At 47.0% G+C, this 19,773-nt stretch overlaps 1 long non-coding RNA gene across 1 annotated transcript; it reads right to left on the bottom strand.

Moving 5' to 3' along the window:
- Positions 1 to 16,749: 16,749 nt before the first annotated feature.
- On the bottom strand, positions 16,750 to 18,897 carry LOC140723753 (uncharacterized). Its single transcript, XR_012097959.1, has 3 exons — positions 18,757 to 18,897; positions 18,022 to 18,086; positions 16,750 to 17,584 (listed from the first exon to the last, which is right to left on the bottom strand). It is a non-coding gene; the product is annotated as an uncharacterized lncRNA (long non-coding RNA).
- Between the last annotated feature and the right edge of the window lie 876 nt (positions 18,898 to 19,773).

Raw genomic sequence — 19,773 nt, 5'->3', positions numbered from 1 at the left:
GGGTTGGGGTGACTAGACACTCCGTACTCTATTTCGGGCACAACGTCAGAACAGTAGTCAGGTGTCAGTCTCGTATGATGACCTGGTAGGAATCTGCAGATCTGTGCCCACCAACAGACTGTGTCTAAAGGGAGAGAAATTTAAAATATCTTTGGTACAAAGGGATTTGTGATACCTCGTGTAGGATTGTTTCAGTGTAACTTCCAGGTCGTGACGGTAGTGAAGAAGCGAAATGTGGGCTCCTGAGACCCTGTCAGTGTCAGCCTCAGCTACGCTTCCATTTCTTCCATCAAAGTGCGTGGACTTTCGATTCCCGACTCTGTATTCATCCACCATTCCTTTGCACATTCTCCAGGTATGGCCAAGTCCTTCTCTACACTCTCCACTTCCTCAAAACTGCCGGCCCTTCCACCTATCTTCATATCTCTTGCAAACTTTGTCAAAAAGTTACCAATTCTCTTCCGAAATGCTTGACATATAATGAAAAACGTATCGGTCCAAACATAGACCCCTGTGGAACACGATCTGTCACCTGCAGCCAACCAAAAAAAAAGAATCATCCTTTCTTACCACTCTTTACCATGCCAATCCTCTCCTGCCAATCAGCCACTGCTTTATCCATTCCACCATCTTCCCTGCAATACCATGAGCTCGAGGCTTGTTAAGCAGCCTCGTGTGTAAACTTCTGACTATCCAAAGAACACGGCATCAACCTATTCTCCATGGTCGATATGCTTACCATTTCATCAAAATATTTTACCGGATTAGTCAGGCCTGATTTTCCCACAAAGAAACTCTGGGCTATTTTATCGTGGACCTCCTCATATGCCCTGCGACCTCATCCTTACTAATTTACTCCACCATCTTCCCAGCCAGTGAGGTCAGGCTAACCAGACCAGAGTTTCCTTTCGCTGCCTCTCTCCGTTCTTGAAGAAAGGAGTGTCATTTACAATTTTATTCTGCTGGAAGCATTCCACAAACTAGTGATTCTTGAAGGATAATTACTAATGCCTCCACGATCTCTTCTGCCACCTCTTTCAGAGCCCAGGCGTGTAGACCATCAAGTCCAGCTGGCTCATCTACCTTCAGACCTTTCAGTATCCCAGGAAACTTCTGTCCAGTGATGGCAACTTCTCACACTTCAGACACCCTCACACCTGTAATTTCCATCCTACTGGTAGTGTCTTACACACCGATCTGCCATTCCTTTCTCCCCATTACTAACTGTCCAGCATCATTTTTCAGCGGTCCAATATACACTGTCGCATCTCTTTCCGCTTCATCTAACTGAAAGAACTTCAGACATCCTCTTTAATAACATTATTAGGTTAATTTCATATTCCATTTTCAACTCATTAGTTACGTTTTAAATTGCATTAGGTTTGTTTTAAACACTCCTCAATCGTCCACTCCTCAATCGGTTCTCTATTTAATGCTCTCTCTTTATTTTTCATGTGGTCGTTGAATTCGCCTGTCACCCACGATTGCGTCAGATTTCCTTTAGAACAGATCTTCCTCTTTGGGAATGTACATACCCTGCTTCTACCGAATTACTTCCAGAAATACCGGCCATAGATGTTCTGCGTCATCCGTGCCTGGTGTTCTTCACTGTTCAATTCTGGCCAACTCTACCCTCATGCCTCTGTAATTCCTCCCCCACCCCACATAATATTCAAGTCAAGTCAAGTCGTCAAGAAACTTTTATAGTCATTTGACCATAATTGTTGGTAAAGTACATATTAAAAAATGAGACAACGTGTATCAGGACCATGGTGTTACATGGCACAGTACAAAAACTAGACTGAACTACCTAAAAAAACAACACAGAGAGAAAAAACAAAACAACTACACTGGACTACAGGCCTACCCAGGACTGCAAAAAGTGCACAATAAATAAGCATTACAATAAATAATAAACAGGACAATAGGGCAGTAAGGTGTGAGTCCAGGCTCTGGGTATTGAGGAGTCTGATAGTCTGGTCGTGAGATCCCGAATGCTTCTGTGACTTTTCCCAGACGGCAGGAGGGGGAAGAGTTTGCATGAGGGGTGCGTGGGGTCCTTCATAATGCTGTTTGCTTTGCGGATGCAGCGTGTAGTGTAAATGTCCGTGATGGCGGGAAGAGAGACCCCGATGATCTTCTCAGCTGACCTCACTATCCGCTACAGGGTCTTGCGATCCGAGATGTTGCAATTTCCGAACCAGGCCGTGATACACCTACTCAAGATGCTCTCAATACAACCCCTTTAAATGTGATGAGGATGGGGGTGGGAGGTGGACTTTCCTCAGCCTTCGCAGAAAGTAGAGACGCTGCTGGGCTTTCTTTGCTATGGAACTGGTTTTGAGGGACCAGGTGAGATTCTCCTGATACATTTAACTTGAGCTTCCACTTCTCATATTTAAGCATGAAACTTTTCATATTTGATAACCCGCCGCAGAAGGGTTCTTCTACCTTAAGCTCTCTGTTGAGATATAGTTGACTGACCAAATCCAATCCAGAATAACTGATACCAGTTGGGCTCAACCACGGGCTGCTCAAATAAAGCCAAAGCGTAGGCACTCTAAAAATACCCCTCCTGCAATACACCACCAGCCTGATTTCCCCAATCTATCTGTATACTGCAGTAACCCATGACGATTGCAACATTGACTTACCCCCGATCCTTACCCCTGCTTGTGTGTCTGAAAACCGTATCGATCAGAAGATGATTTTACCCTGGCATTTCCGTATTCCGAACCTCAATAATTCAACACCATCCGACCCCAGGTCACTGCTGAAAGGACTCGGCCCGAAACGTCGGCTGTATTCTTTTCCACAGATGCTGCCCGGCCTGCTGAGTTCTTCCAGCATTTTGTGCCTGTTGCTTGGGTGTCATCTCTTTCTTACGACTTGATTCCGTTTTTACCAACAGAGCTCAGGCGCCCTCTCTGCAATCCCGGCTGCGCCTTCGACTTAATATGTACCCTCGGGCATTATGTTCCCAGCTATAATCTTGCATTCAGTGATGCCCGCAACATCAGACCTGCCAACCTGTAACCGTGCTGCCAGTTCAGCTTTGTGTTTTCCCATGATTCAGTGATGCCCGCAACACTAGACCTGCCAATCTGTAACCGTGCTGCCAGTTCAGCTTTGTGTTTTCCCATGATTCAGTGATGCCCGCAACACCAGACCCGCCAACCTGCAACCGCGCTGCCAGTTCAGCTTTGTGTTTTCCCATGATTCAGTGATGCCCGCAACACCAGACCTGCCAACCTGTAACCGCGCTGCCAGTTCAGCTTTGTGTTTTCCCATGATTCAGTGATGCCCGCAACACCAGACCCGCCAACCTGCAACCGCGCTGCCAGTTCAGCTTTGTGTTTTCCCATGATTCAGTGATGCCCGCAACACCAGACCTGTCAACCTGCAACCGCGCTGCCAGTTCAGCTTTGTGATTTCCCATGATTCAGTGATGCCCGCAACACCAGACCTGCCAACCTGTAACCGCGCTGCCGGTTCAGCTTTGTGTTTTCCCATGATTCAGTGATGCCCGCAACACCAGACCCGCCAACCTGCAACCGTGCTGCCAGTTCAGCTTTGTGTTTTCCCATGATTCAGTGATGCCCGCAACACCAGACCCGCCAACCTGCAACCGCGCTGCTAGTTCAGCTTTGTGTTTTCCCATGATTCAGTGATGCCCGCAACACCAGACCTGCCAACCTGCAACCGCGCTGCCAGTTCAGCTTTGTGTTTTCCCATGATTCAGTGATGCCCGCAACACCAGACCTGCCAACCTGCAACCGCGCTGCCAGTTCAGCTTTGTGTTTTCCCATGATTCAGTGATGCCCGCAACACCAGACCTGCCAACCTGCAACCGCGCTGCCAGTTCAGCTTTGTGTTTTCCCATGATTCAGTGATGCCCGCAACACCAGACCTGCCAACCTGCAACCGTGCTGCCAGTTCAGCTTTGTGTTTTCCCATGATTCAGTGATGCCCGCAACACCAGACCTGCCAACCTGCAACCGCGCTGCCAGTTCAGCTTTGTGTTTTCCCATGATTCAGTGATGCCCGCAACACCAGACCTGCCAACCTGTAACCGTGCTGCCAGTTCAGCTTTGTGTTTTCCCATGAGTCAGTGATGCCCGCAACACCAGACCCGCCAACCTGCAACCGCGCTGCTAGTTCAGCTTTGTGTTTTCCCGTGATTCAGTGATGCCCGCAACACCAGACCTGCCAACCTGCAACCGCGCTGCCAGTTCAGCTTTGTGTTTTCCCATGATTCAGTGATGCCCGCAACACCAGACCCGCCAACCTGCAACCGCGCTGCCAGTTCAGCTTTGTGTTTTCCCATGATTCAGTGATGCCCGCAACACCAGACCTGCCAACCTGCAACCGCGCTGCCAGTTCAGCTTTGTGTTTCCCATGATTCAGTGATGCCCGCAACACCAGACCCGCCAACCTGCAACCGCGCTGCCAGTTCAGCTTTGTGTTTTCCCATGATTCAGTGATGCCCGCAACACCAGACCTGCCAACCTGTAACCGTGCTGCCAGTTCAGCTTTGTGTTTTCCCATGAGTCAGTGATGCCCGCAACACCAGACCCGCCAACCTGCAACCGCGCTGCTAGTTCAGCTTTGTGTTTTCCCATGATTCAGTGATGCCCGCAACACCAGACCTGCCAACCTGTAACCGTGCTGCCAGTTCAGCTTTGTGTTTTCCCATGAGTCAGTGATGCCCGCAACACCAGACCCGCCAACCTGCAACCGCGCTGCTAGTTCAGCTTTGTGTTTTCCCATGATTCAGTGATGCCCGCAACACCAGACCTGCCAACCTGCAACCGCGCTGCCAGTTCAGCTTTGTGTTTCCCATGATTCAGTGATGCCCGCAACACCAGACCCGCCAACCTGCAACCGCGCTGCCAGTTCAGCTTTGTGTTTTCCCATGATTCAGTGATGCCCGCAACACCAGACCTGCCAACCTGTAACCGTGCTGCCAGTTCAGCTTTGTGTTTTCCCATGAGTCAGTGATGCCCGCAACATCAGACCTGCCAACCTGCAACCGCGCTGCCAGTTCAGCTTTGTGTTTTCCCATGAGTCAGTGATGGCCGCAACACCAGACCTGCCAACCTGTAACCGTGCTGCCAGTTCAGCTTTGTGTTTTCCGATGATTCAGCGCGCTTTCAGATCAAACACCCTCAGGCCTTTATTCATCCTTATCGATTCTGTCCACCTGTTAATCTGCAACACAGCATATTGGCTGCAATTTCCCCCCGTCACCAACCTCTCCTCAGGGTACATTGCTGCTGTTTGTAAACCGGTTACCTCATCGGCAGCGATATTACCGGCCTTTCCCGACGATCCTTCTGCATTGAGATGTCTGCCGCTCAGGACAGGAGATGCACTGTCCGCAACCATTTGATTCCGAACATTGTCGGAGGTCTTCCAACCATCTGCCTCCACAGATTCTCCATGAACTGTTCTGGCAATCTGGCTCTCACCCCTCCGCAACAACCTCGAACCGATAACAAGGGTTTTAGATGGGGTGCAGTTTTTTAGGTGTGTTCAGGAAGGTTTCGTGACACAATATGTAGATAAGCCTACAAGAGGAGAGGCTGTACTTGATTCGGTATTGGGAAAATCACCTTGACAGGTGTCAGATCTCTCAGTGGGCGAGCGGTTTCGAGATAGTGATGATAAATCAATCACATTTACAATTGTTATGTTATGGTGAGAGATAGGAACAGAGAAATCTGAAAAGCGTTTAACCTGAGTAAGTTGAATGATGAGGCTATCGGGCAGGAAATTGGAAGCTTGAATTGGAAACAGATCTCTTCAGGGAAAACTATGGAAGAAATGTGGCAAGTGTTCAAGAGATATACGTTTGGAGTTCTGCATAGGTGCGTTCCAATGAGACAGGCAAATAAGACAGGGAAGTTATGGTAGGGTACAGGAACTGTGTTGTGCGAAGGCTGTAATAACTCTAGTCAAGAAGAAAAGAAAAGCTTACAAAAGGTTCAAAGAGCTAACTAATGTTGCATATCTAGAGTATTACAAGGCTAACAGGAAGGAGCTTAAAAAGGAAATTAAGACAGCCAGAAGGGACCATGAGAAATCACTGGCGGGCAGGATTAAAGAAAACACCAAGGCTTTCTACAAGTATATGAAGAGCAAGAGGATAAGACGTGAAAGAATAGGATCTATCAAGTGCGACAGCGGGAAAGTGTGCATGGAACCGGAGGAAATAGCAGAGGTACTTAATGAATATTTTACTTCAGTATTCACCATGGAAAAGGATCTTGGTGAGAGTAGTGATGACTTGCACCAGAACGAAAAGCTTGAGCATGTAGATATTAAGAAAGAGGATTTGCTGGAGCATTTGACATGCATCAATTTGGATGAGTCACCGGGACCGGATGAGAAGTACCCCAGGCTTCTGTGGAAGGCGAGGGAGGAGATTGCTGAGTCTCTGGAGATGATCGTTGAATCATCAATTCGGACGGGAGAGGTTTCAGAGGATTGGAGAGTTGTGCTTGTTTTTCCTTTATTCAGGAAAGGGAGTAGAGATTGGCCAGGAAATTGTAGACCAGTGAGCCTTACCTCAGTGATTGGTAAGTTGCTGGAGAAGATCCTGAGAGACAGAATTTATGAACATTTGGAGAGGTATAATATGATTAGGAATGGTCAGCATGGCTTTGTCAAGGACATGTCCTGCCTTACGAGCCTGATTGAATTTCATGAGGATGTGACTAAACACATTGATAAAGGTAGAGTAGTAGATGTAGTCTATATGGATTTTAGCAAGGCATTTGATAAGATACCGCATGCAAAGCTTATTGAGAAATGAAGGAGGGATGTGATCGAAGGGAACATTTTTTGGTGGATCCAGAACTGGCTTGCCTACAGGAGGGATAGAGTGGTTGTAGACGGGTCATATTCTGCATAGAGGTCGTTGACCAGTGATGTACCTCAGGGATCTGTTCTGAGACCATTACTCTTCGTGATTTTTGTAAATGAATTGGATGAGGAAGTGGAAGAATGGTTTAGAAAGTTTGCTGATGACTCAAAGGATGGTGGTGTTGTGGATAGTGTAGAGGGCTGTCAGAGTTTACAGCGGGGTATTGAGCTAATGCAAAACTGGGCTGAGAAGTGGCAAATGGAGTCCAGCCCAGATGAGTCTGAAGTGGTTTATTTTGGTAGATCAAAAATGATGGCGGAATATGAGATTAATCTATTGTATTGTAGTTTATAGTATTATAGATAGTAATAATCTATATTAATATAGTTTTTATCAGTGTGGACTATCAGCGGGATCATGGGGTCCGAGTCCATATGATGCTCAAAACAGCTGCGCAGGTTGTCTCAGTGGTTAAGAAGGCGGATGGTGTATTGGCCTTCATCAATCGTGGAATTGAATTTAGGAGCCGAGAGGTAATGTTACAGCTATACAGGACCCAGGTCAGATCCCACTTGGAGTACTGTGCTCGGTTCTGGTCGCCTCATTACAGGAAGGATGTGGAAGCCATGTAAGGGTACAGAGGGGGTTTACAAAGATGTTGCCTGGATTGGGGAGAATGTCCCATGAGAATAGTTTGACTGAACTCGGCCTTTTCTCCTCGGAGCGACGGAATCGAGAGGTGACCTGACAGATGTGTATAAGGTGATGACAGGCATTGATCGTGTGGATAGTCAGAATCTTTCTCCCAGGGCTGAAATGGTTGTCACAAGGTTGACACAGGTTTAAGCTGCTCCGGAGTAGGTACAGAGGAGATGTCAGGGGTAAGTGTTTTACTCAGAGTGGTGAATGCGTGGAATGGTCTGCCGCCAGCGGTGGTGGAAGCGGATACGATAGAGTCTTTTAAGAGACTTTTGGATAGGTACGTGGACTTAGTAAAATAGAGCGCTATGCGTAAGCCTAGTAATTTGTAAGGTAGGGACATGTCCGTCACAACTTTGTGGGCCGAAGTGCCTGTATTCTGATGTAGGTTTTCTATGTTTCTATGTTTCTAAGTCAGATCGTGTTCGGCCTGGCCACCGATGGCATGGCTCGGGCGAATGACGAGGCAGTGGTAGGAGTTAGGTTAAAGGGCAAGATGTCCAGAGTAGTGATCTCAGTTTTGAATTCCGAGCCACGTGCTAGTCAGGCAAGAACATATCCTTGTCATTGATACCCACAAGGAACAAGGTTTTACTTGCTCTGCACTGGGCCTTGGACCATCTGGTCAATAACAATACTTACGTCAGGCTGCGGTTTATTGACAACAGCTCAGCGTTCAGCACAGTCATTTCCTCATTTCTCATCAACAAGCTCAAAATCGTGCAAAACAACGTTTGACTTCCTCATCGAGACACCACAGTCCGTGCGGATCGGTCATGACATTTCCGATCTGCAGGTAGTGTTGAATTAACAGAGAGGCTGCACATCTGAAACAGATTAGAAAACTGTTCAACGTACTGGCAGATGGAATGCAGTGCCTGGAAATGTATGTTCATGCATTTTGCGGGAAAAAATAAAAGTGTAGACTATTTTCTTTAAAAAAAATCAACAATCTGCGGCGCAATGGGATTTGGAGTCCTGGTGCATTATTCCCTCACATTTAATTTACAAGTGTCGCCAGTGGTGAGGAAGACAAATACAATGTTCGCATTCATTTCCAGATGTCCGGCATATAAGAGTAAAGATTTATTTTTTAGGCTTTGCAAGGCACTGGAGAGGTCTCATTTGTAGTATTATGTGCAATGTTGGTTCCCTTAGATAAAAATGGAATCGCTGGCATTGGAAATCACGCGACCAGAAGACATATTCAAGGTATTAGACCATTCAGCCCATCGAAACTGCTTTGCCATTACCATCATGGCTGATCCCGCATCGCACTCAACTCCATACACCTGCTTTGTTTAAGGAAACTGTCAAACTACCCCCATAAATATAATGACGGGTTTGGCTTCCACCGTGGTTTGTGGCAGAACATTCCGCATATTCGCTTCTGTCCAGCTGCAAGCACTGCTCCTAGCTTCTGCTCTAAAAGGTCACCTCGCAATTTTGAGTGTGTGCCCTCAAGTTCTGGATATCCCCACCAGAGGAAACATCCTCTCCTCATCCACCCAATCTAGTGTTTTCAGCTTCCGGTAGTTTCAACTAGATTATCCCGCATTATTCTGAATTGCAGTGAGTACAGGCCCAAAGTTGCCGAACGCTCCTCATATGTTAACCCCTTCATTTCCAGAATTTTCGTCGTCATCCTCGTCTGGACTCCATGCAATGACAACACATTCTTTCTCAGATATGGAACCCAAATCTGTTGCCAATACTCAAAGAGCGGCCCTGTTGTTGCTTATAAAGCCTCCCCGTTATCTCCCTTTTATATATATATTCGTTTCCCCTCGAAATAAATGCCGACATTGCATTTGCCTTTTACCCCAGACTCAACCAGTCCCTCTGCACCTATGATGTTTGAAACTTCTCCACATTTACATAATTCACCCTATGTTCCTTTTACCAAAAGGCACTGCATACCCCTCCACCTATCTTCGTACTATTCGCAAGCTTTGCCTCAAAACCATTCAAATCATTATCCAAATAACTGTCAAACAATGTGAAAATAGTGGGCTGATTACTGACAACTGAGGAACACCACCATTCACCGGCAGCCAACCAGAAAAGGCCCCTATTATTCCCTCTCGTTGCCTCCTGCCTGCCAGACATTCCTCTATCCATGGCAGTATCCTTCCCGGAACGCCACAGGATCTTGTCTTGTTAAGGAGCTTGTGTGGCACCTTAACAAATTCCTTCTGAAAATCCTAGTAAATGGCACCCATTGCCTCTCCTTTGTCCACTCTGTTTATTACTTCTTCTAGTAACTCTAGTAGATTTGTCCGGCAAGATTTCTCTCAGCAGAAACCATGCTGACTTTGACTTACTTCTTCATTCCTCTCCAAGAACCCCGAACGTTCATCCTTAATAATAGATTCCAAAACTTTCTCAACAACCGAGGTTAGGCTGACTGGCCAATCATTTCCGTTCTTCAGCCTTCCTTCCTTCTCAAAGACTGGAGCGATTTCTGCAATCTTCCAGCCCTCCGGGAATTAGGTGATTTTGAAGATTATGACCAATGCATCCGTTTTCCTTTGGCAACTTCTCTCAGGACTCTGAGATGTGGGTTGTCCGTTCCAGGCGACTTAACTACGTCAGACCTTTGAGTTTTACTCGCACATTGCCCTTTGTAATCGCAATGGCACTCACGCCTGCTCCCTGACCCTGACTGGTCTCTGGCACACTGCTAGTTTCCTCCACTGTGAAGACATATGCAAAGTACAAATGACGCTCATCTGCCATTTTTGTCATCCATTAATACCTCAGCAGCATTATTTTCCAGTGGCTCAAAATCAACTCTCGCCTTCCTATTAACCCTTGCATCACGGAAAAACAAACTTATAGTATCCTGATTAATATTATTGGATACTTTGCCATTATATTCCACTATTACTTCAATTTTATAGCCTTTTTCGTTGCCTTTTGTTGGATTTTTAAAGCTTTCAAATCATCCATCTTCCCACTCACATTTGCCACCTTATATGTTCTTTCGAGGGCTTAACTACAGTCCTTAACTTTATTCGTCAGCCACGGTTGCCTACCGTTGCCATTTGAGAATAACTTATTCTTTGGGACATATCTAAACTGCTCATTATGTACAATTACCAGAAATTTCAGCCATCTCTTCTCTGCAGGCATCCCAGCCATTATCCCCATCCGTTTGTGATGCTGATACATGTGACTTATGCTTCTCCCTCAGAAAATTCAGAACGAATTTAATCACACATCTTCAGTAAACAGACTTCTGGCTCTTGTCCATATCACTTACGAATGCTGAGGACTCGGTGTTAGATAACCCGGACCCTGGCACGCTGGAAGCAACACACCATCCAGGAGTCGCATTCTGGCACAGAGAACCTCCTGTCTGTTCCACTAACTAACGAGTCCCCGATCACCACAGATTGTCCCTTCTTCCCCACCCCTTCTGTGTCAAGAGGCAGACTTACTGCCAAACAACCAACCATTGGGACATCGCTCTCTCTGGCCGTCCACCACCACGATCTCACCAGCAACTGTTCTGCCACTCTGGCTCCTATCCCTCTGGAACGGGTTGGCACCCATGAGTGTGAACTGTATAAACATTTTGGTTATTGACTGACTAGCACGTGACTTGGGTTTCATCACTACCTTGCAGGTCCTGCCCTTCAATCTAACTCCCTGTATCCCCTCGTCTCTCGTCCCACCCATGCCATGGGTAGTCAAATGGAACACGATCTGACGTGCTCCCCACTGGGCGTTGGACCATCAGGACAATTGCAATACCTACGTCAGGATGTGGTTTAATGACAACAGCTCAGAGTTCAGCGCAAACATTTCCTCAGTTCTTATCAACGAGCTCCAGATCCGGGACAGTGCATCTCCCTCTGAAACAGAATGTTTGACTTCCTCATGGGGAACCACAGTCAGGGTAGCTCGATCATAACATTTCCGATCAACAAACAATGTTGAAGTCACAGAGAATCTACACAGGGGTTTTTATAACCAAACAAAAACAGAGGAGGAGACTTAATAGCCAAATAACCATGCAACAATTACAGCACGGAAACAGGCCATCGCCGCCCTTCTAGTCCGTGCCGAACGCTTACTCTCACCTAGTCCCACCTCCCTGCACTCAGCCCATAACCCTCCATTCCATTCCTGTCCATATACCCATCCGTTTGTTTCATGACTAAATCTAACCTGCCTCTACCACTTCTACTGAAAGCTCGTTACACACAGCTACCACTCTCTGAGTAAAGAAGTTCCCCCTCTCGTTACCCCTAAACTTTTGCCCCCTATCTCTCATCTCATTCCTCTTGTTTGAATCTCCCCTACTATCAAGGGAAAAAAGCATATCCACCTCAACTCTATCTATACCCCTCATAACGCGAAATACCTCTATCAAGTCCCCCCCTTCAACCTTCTACGCTCCAAAGAATAAAGACCTAACTTGTGCAACATTTCTCTCTAACTTAGACGCTGAAAGCCAGGTAACATTCTAGTGACCAGAACTGTACACAATACCACAAATCTGGCTTCATCAAAGCCTTGTACAATTTTAACATTACATCCAAACTCCTATACTCAATTCTCTCATCGATAAAGGCCAGCACACCAGACGATTTCTTCACCACCCTCTCCTCATGCGATTCCACCTTCAGGGAACTGTGCACCATTATTCCTAGATAACTCTATTCGACTGCATTCCCCAATGCCCTACCATTTACCATGTATGAGTTATTTTGATTAGTCCCAGCAAAAAAGTAGCACCTCACACTTATCAACATTAAACTCCATTTGCCATCTTGCAGCCCCCTATTCTAACTAGACTAAATCTCTCTGCAAGCTTTGAAAACCGACTTCATTATACACAACGCCACCTATCTTAATATCATCTGCCTATTTACTAATATAATTTACCATCCCATCATCCAGATCATTAATGTATATGACAAACAACATTGGACCCAGTACAGATCCCTGAGGCACCCCACTAGACACCGGCCTCCAACCTGACAAACATTTATCCACCATTACACTCTGTCATCTCCCATCCAGCCACTATTGAATCCATTTACTACTTCAATATTAATACCTAACGATTGAACCTTCCTAAATTAGCTTCCGTGTGGAACCTTGTCAGAGGCCTTACTGAAGTCCATATAGACAAAATCCACTGCTTAACCCTCGTCAACTTTACCTGTAAGCTCTTCAAAAAATTCAATAGGTTTTGTCAAACATGACGTTCCGCGCACAAATCCAATTAGACTGTTCCGAATCAGATCCTGTCTATTCAGATAATTATATATGCCAACTCTAAGGATACTTTCCAATAATTTACCCACCACTGACGTCAAACAGACAGGCCGATAATTGCTAGGTTTACTCTTAGAATCCTTATTAAACAATGGAACCAGATGAGCAATTCGCCAATCCTCCGACACCATCCCCGTTTCTAATGACATTTGAAATATTCCTGTCAGAGCCCCTGCAGAGCCACCGGCAGTAAACCTAAATAAGTCCCCGTTCATTCCCACTCTTTGCCTCCTGCCACTTAAACATTACTTTATCCATTATAATCCGCACGTTAATGCCTTCAGTCCCGTATTCATCCTTTTCGATGGTGTCCACAATTTACCATGCATCTCAGACCATTGACTGCAATGTCTCCCCCTCAACAGCCTCTCCTCAGTACAAATTGCCTCGGTTTGTAAAACCAGTTACCTCATCTTCAGCACTATTTTCAGCCAATGTCGATCCTTCTTCATTGAAATGTGTGCAGCCCAGGACAATATTTACACTGATCTCAATCATCTGATTACCACCTCTGTGTGAGTTCTTATCACCATCCGTCTCCACAGCCTCTCCGATAACTGTTCTGGCACTCTGGTCCCATCCCTCTGGAACTAGTTGACACCCATGAGTGTAAACTGTATAATCTCACTGGGTCTGGCCCGGCGAGCACGGTGCTCGGGTTTCAATACTGAGATCACTACCCTGGAGATCCTGCCCATTAACCTTTATCCCTCTACCCCCTTCTCACTCGTCCTAGCCATGCCATTGGTAGCCAAATGGAACACGATCTGACTTGCTTTCCATTTGGCCTTGGACAATCTGGACAATTGCAACACCCACATCGGGCTGCTGTTTATTAACAACAGCTCAGAGTTCAGCACAATCATTTCCTCAGTTCTTATCAACAATCTCCGCATCCGGGGCAGTGCATCTCCCTCTGCAACAGAATGTCTGACTTCCCCATTGGGAAACCACAGTCAGTGTAGCTCGGTCACAACATTTCCGATCAACAAACAGCACAACACAGTCCCATCGGCCCACAAAGCATTGCCGAAAATGCTCTTATCTTGGAAATTACCAAGGGTAACCCATAACACTATATTTTCGAGGCTCCATGCCCCTGTCCACGAGCCTCTTAAAAGTCCCTATCGTATCCGCCACAGCCACTAGCGCCGGCAGCCAGTTCCACGCACACTGCGTAAACAAAAAAAAACCCTGACATCTCCACTGTAACCGCTTCCAAGCAGATTAAAACAGCGCCCCCTCGTGCTAGCTACAGTTTCTTGTGTCCTGCACCGTGCGTGTAACTACCTCCCTGTATGTTCAATCCATCACCCGGAAAGCCTCTCGAATTATTTGAAAATTTCCTGGATGTTAGCATCTGTGCTGAGCCCAACACGTTGACTCCGTTGACCTTGTCTCTCTCCAGAAGAGGTCTGCAGTGGCTTGACTGTCCTGCGTCCAAGCGGCCTCGGACCTTCCGGAGAATTGGAATATCTCCATCAGGCTGCGGTTTATTGACAACAGCTCATCGTTCAGCACAATCATTTCCTCAGTTATAATCAACAAGCTCCAAATCCTGGTTCCGTGTATCTCCCTGTGCAACCGAATGTTTAACTTCCTCATCGGGAAACCACATTCAGTGCAGACTGGCCATAACATTTCCCATCCACCGGTAGGGTTCAAGTAGCAGAGGGGCTACAAAAGGGCTGAGACCGATTGCGGAAATGGGCAAAGCGATGGCTGACGGAATAGAGTGCCGGGAAGTGTATGGTCTTGCAATTCGGTAGAATAAATAAAAGTGCAGACTATTTTCGAAATGGAGAGAAAATTCAACAATGTCCGGCCGAAAGGGATTTGGGAGTCCTTGTGCAGGATTTCCTTAAGGTTAATTTATTGGAGTCGGTGGTGAGGAAGGCAAATACAACGGTCTCATTGCTTTCCAGAGGACTAACATATAACGACGATCATTTAAATTTAAGGCGTTTTTCGGAGGCCTGATCTGGGGTATTATGGACCTATTTTTGGACCTTATGTAGGGAAGGATGTGTTGACGTTGTGAAGGGTGAAATGGAGTTTCGCGAAAATGATTCCGGGATTGAGGAGCGTTTGATGAACCTGGGCCTGTACATTCTGGGGTTCAGATTAATGAGTGGTGACGTCATTGAAACCCATCAAATGTTGAAAGTCCTCGATAGAGTGAATGGAGAGAGAGAGATGGTAGGGTTCGGACAAAGGCCTGCGGGGACAGCCTCAGCATGCAGGGATGAGAATTTAGAAGGTAGGTTCGGAGGGATTTATTCTGCCACGAGGGGTGATTAGAGGAATTCCTTGCAGCAGGCGGCGGTGGAAACCAAGTCATTGTGTATGTGCAACACATCGGTAGATCGAGGTAAAAGATTCTGCTGAGGGAATTAAGCAGCTACGGATTTTTAAAAGGAGCTAAACCAAAAAGGAGATAATCTCCTGGTTACAGACTCAACCACGTGAAATTGGCTTACGGTAAAGAAGATTAGAGTTAAACACGTGGATCAAAGTTTGGAGTCGGAGAAGTGGCTTTGATTTCATGGAAAATTGGCACCAGTATTGGGGAAGGAGGGAGCTATTCCAATGGGACGGGCTGCACCTGAACCGGGATGGACACTGGATCCCAGAGAGTCTCATAACGAGGGAATGTGTTCAATAGATTGGCGGAGCATGGATAAAGTAAACTGAGAAGTGTGGATAAAGATGAAGTAAAATCAAAAGATAAAGAGAAAAGTAAGAGTGGAGTGTAGTGAAGCGAAGAAAACAAGTGTAAAGCGAGAAAGATGGCATGATTTTAAAAGCGCAATGAGTGTAAAGGCAGTTTATCTGAATGTCCGTAGTTTTCCAAATAAGGTCAGTGAATTGGGCAGAAATCAGAAAAAATTGAATGATTTAGTGACCATTATAGAGACGTAGTTGCTGGGTGGAGAACATTGGGAAATTAATATCCAAGGATATCAAGTAATACGTAAAGATAAGCAGAAAGGTCAAGGAGTTGGGTGAGCGCTCTTAATTAAGGATGAGATCAGAGCGATAGTGAGAGACAATATACTGAGAGATCTAAGGAGTAGAGTGTTGAATCCATCTGGGTGGAGATAATACATTGATTCAAACACGAAGAAGATGACATGTTCCCGACTGAACAGAGGCAGGCAACCCAGCTTCGGCATTCTCATTCCCCGGAGTGTGATTAGCTTTCACCTTCCCTTTAAGGCTCAGACTAACAATTATTACCTGCCAACATTGCTTCATGGAATGTCTGTCGGTGAAGGCCTTGAGCCGAGCACTCAGTGCTCAACCGTAGGAGATCCATATCCTTTACTGTTGTTTGTGATTTTGTCTTTGGATTTCTTCACTGTCCTCTTGTTTGTTTCGAATCTGAATCGAACTGTATTCCAGACCATACTCTGCACTTGCCTTCACTATCATCCATATCTCTCTCGGTGCAGAAGGGATTACAGCGTATGCAGTTTGCGAGATTTGGTCTCTCATTAAAGACACGCAAATTTCGCAGGAAGTACGGCAAGGAGCACTCTGGCTTGTCGCATCGCCGCCTGGTGTGGAGGCTGCAACGCAGAAGGTCGCCAGAGGCTGCAGAGGGTTCTGGGCTCAGCCAACCCCATCACGGGCACAAACCTCCCCCCCCATCGAGGACATGTTCAAGAAGGAATGCCTCGGGAAGACAACATTCATCAGCGAGGACCCCCTCCAGCCGGTAAATGCCCTGTGCTCATCGGTACCATCGGGGAGGGGTACAGGAGCCTGAAAACTCAACAATTTACAAACAGTTGCTTCCCCTCCGCCATCAGTTTGAGAACGCTCCCTGAACACTTGAACACTCCCGCGGTATTCACCTTCATTGCAGTATTTATTAATTTCCCCAATTTACGTTAAGTTTACAATTTTCAGCGTGCTCAGGTCACGCTGAATTTGTATACGACGTCGGTGAGGCCGCGCTTGGAGGGCAGTGTTCAGTTCTGATCGCCCTCCTGTAGCAAAGATGCCACTGAGCTGGAAGAGTGCAGAGGGCGATTTACGGGGATGGTGCGGGACTCGAGTGTCCGAGTTAAGGTGAGAAGACAAGAATAATGTGTCTATATTCCTTGGAGCATGTGTAGGAAGCCAGGACAGGCAGGGATAGGGTGAATGTGCATTGTCTTTTCCCCGGGGTTGGGGAATTGAGAACCAGAGTGCACAGAATTGAGGTAAGAGTGTGTGGAGAGAACGGAGAGAGGGGAGGCAGAGAATGGGATCCGACGGGGAGAGGAGGGGTGGAAAGGGAATGAGTTAGAGAGAAGGAGGGGAAAAAGAGAAAAGGAGTAGCAAGGGGGAGCAAATGGAGGAAGTGGGGCAGAGAGCGGAGCTGTGCACCAGAGGGGGCGAGGAAGAGTAGTGGGGAGAATAGGGATACGAGTCGAGGAGTAGACAAGGGTAGGAAGGAAGGGAAGAGAGGGTGGGTGGGGTTGAAAGGATGGGGGAGTGTGGGTGAGGTAGATTGAGTGGGGAGTAGTGGGGTGTAGTCACTTGATTGAAGTCGACCCGACAGGCTATTGACAGAGACCTTGGATCTCTTCTGGAATATCCGGGTATAAATACGCCGATTTCTCGCAGATGAATCTGTGTTTCCTTTTGCAATTGTAAATGTAACTGTACGAGTCACACTTACTGCAGTTGGGCGATCCATAGAACATCGCGTACAGAACATAAGAGGCCACATTCCTATGAAAGGGGGAGAGACAATTTCAAAAGAGACAAATCAGATCCAGTAGACAACCGGAGACCGTCGCCAAACTAATCTCACTAATCTGTGCCATCGACACAGACCCCTGTCAGCCTCTGTAAAATATCGCATGATACCGCGCTCCCCCCACAGCCGCGGATCCATGGCCGTAGGAATCCCACTACTGCGCTCTCCCCTGCAATCCGGAGTCAGTTCCCAAATCAATCCCTCTTCCCCACCCTGTTTCGGCAACCATGTATCAGTCAACAAACTAATCCCACTGTCCTATTCTTCTGACAGCCCTGTGTCAGACACCAAACTTATCCCACAGACCCAGAGCCTCGTGTTGGTCTGAAAACTAATCCCACTGCCCGACTCTCTCTGCACGGCCTCGTGGCCCTCCCACAGCACCGACCTGCAGCAGTACAAACCTCACCCGTCTCTGCATTTTCCAATCCAGTAAGTTCTGGATTCTTCTCCGACAGAGATGGAAACAAATTCCTGTGAAATTAAATCCCTTCGATTAATGTGCATTTTTTAAAATGTTAATTATTATTTTTTCATCCTCTGTTAGATTATGTATTGCATTGAACTGCTGCTGCTAAATTAACAAATTTCACATCACATGCCGGTGATAATAAACGTGATTCTGATTCTGCTTCTAGTGGGAGTTTCACTGTGTGTCTGACCCCGGGAGTATGTGATGGGACGGTGTGAAGGGAGATACACGCTGTGTCTGACCACGGGAGTGTGTGATGGGACGGTGTGGAGGGAGATTCACTCTGTGTCTGACGCCGGGAGAGTGTGATGGGACGGTGTGGAGGGAGTTTCACTGTGTGTCTGACCCCGGGAGTGTGTGATGGGACGGTGTGGAGAGAGATGCACTCTGTGTCTGACCCCGGGAGTGTGTGTTGGGACGGTGTGGAGTGAGATTCACTCTGTGTCTGACCCCGGGAGTGTGTGATGGGACGGTGTTGATGGAGATTCACTCTGTGTCTGACCCCGGGAGTGTGTGATGGGAAGGTGTGGAGGGAGTTTCATTGTGTGTCTGACCGCGGGAGAGTTTGATGGGACCGTGTGGAGGGAGATTCACTTTGTGTCTGACCCCGGGAGTGTGTGATGGGACGGTGTGGACCGATTCAATCTATTTTAGACCCCAGGAGTCACATACCGCTTCCTCATTTGAATTTATTTCCAGGAGCCTTGCATCAAAGTTTGAACAATGTTCCCTCGCTCCATCATAAGGTTTCTCCAAGGAGTATATGAAATAACACCGATCTCCGTTTCCGATCCAGTTCTGAGGACACGTGTGCTCTCCAAATCAGGAACAAAAAAAAAAGAAAACAGTGAATATCCCGCCATAACACCCACTACAACAACTTGGATCAGAAAAAGTCAACCTCCCACCACAGTCCCATCCTGGAATCAGACAGCAGGTGCCGCTGCTGTCGCACCGTTCCATAACACACACCTGCAGCCAGGCATAGAGTGAACCTCCCTCCGCACCGTCCCATCACATATCCCGACATTAGACACGCGATGCAAATACCTCGGCACCGTCCCATAACAAGATCCAGAAGTCAGTTATGGAGGGAAGGTCCCTGAAGACGATTCAATCATACACTTCCTGATTGGGCCGACACAAACTTGGGTTCCATCCACAACGTCACGTCACACTCTCTTGGGGCTAGACGAAGAAACAAGCTCTTGTTTCACGGTCCCATCATACTCTCCCGTGGTCAGGCACAGCATGATGTTCCTTCTACCCGGTGAGATCACACACCACAGGGGTCAGAAAAAGAGAAGCTCCCTCCGCGCCATGCAATCACATAAGGATCCTAGACAGAGGCTCGGCAATCTCCTCCCTCGCCTCCTGGAGCAGCCTGGGCAATATTCCGTCAGGCCCCGGGGACCTATCCGTCCTAATGTGTTTTAACAGCTACAACACTTCCTCTCCCTTAATATCAACATGTTCCAGAACATCAACCTCAGTCATATTGTCCTCACCGTCATCATGTTCCATCTCATTTGTGAGTACCGAACAGAAGTATTCATTGAGGACCTCGCTCACCTCCACAGCCTCCAGGCACACCTTCCTTCCTTTATCTCTAATCAGTCCTATCTTCACTCCTGTCATCCTCCTGTTCTTCACATAATTGAAGAATACCTTGGGGTTTTTCTTTGCCAT

The sequence above is a fragment of the Hemitrygon akajei genome, unplaced genomic scaffold (assembly GCF_048418815.1).
Source record: "Hemitrygon akajei unplaced genomic scaffold, sHemAka1.3 Scf000132, whole genome shotgun sequence".
Lineage (NCBI taxonomy): Eukaryota > Metazoa > Chordata > Chondrichthyes > Myliobatiformes > Dasyatidae > Hemitrygon > Hemitrygon akajei.
Note: the sequence above shows the minus strand (reverse complement) of the source record. Positions and strands in the feature narration are given on the sequence as shown.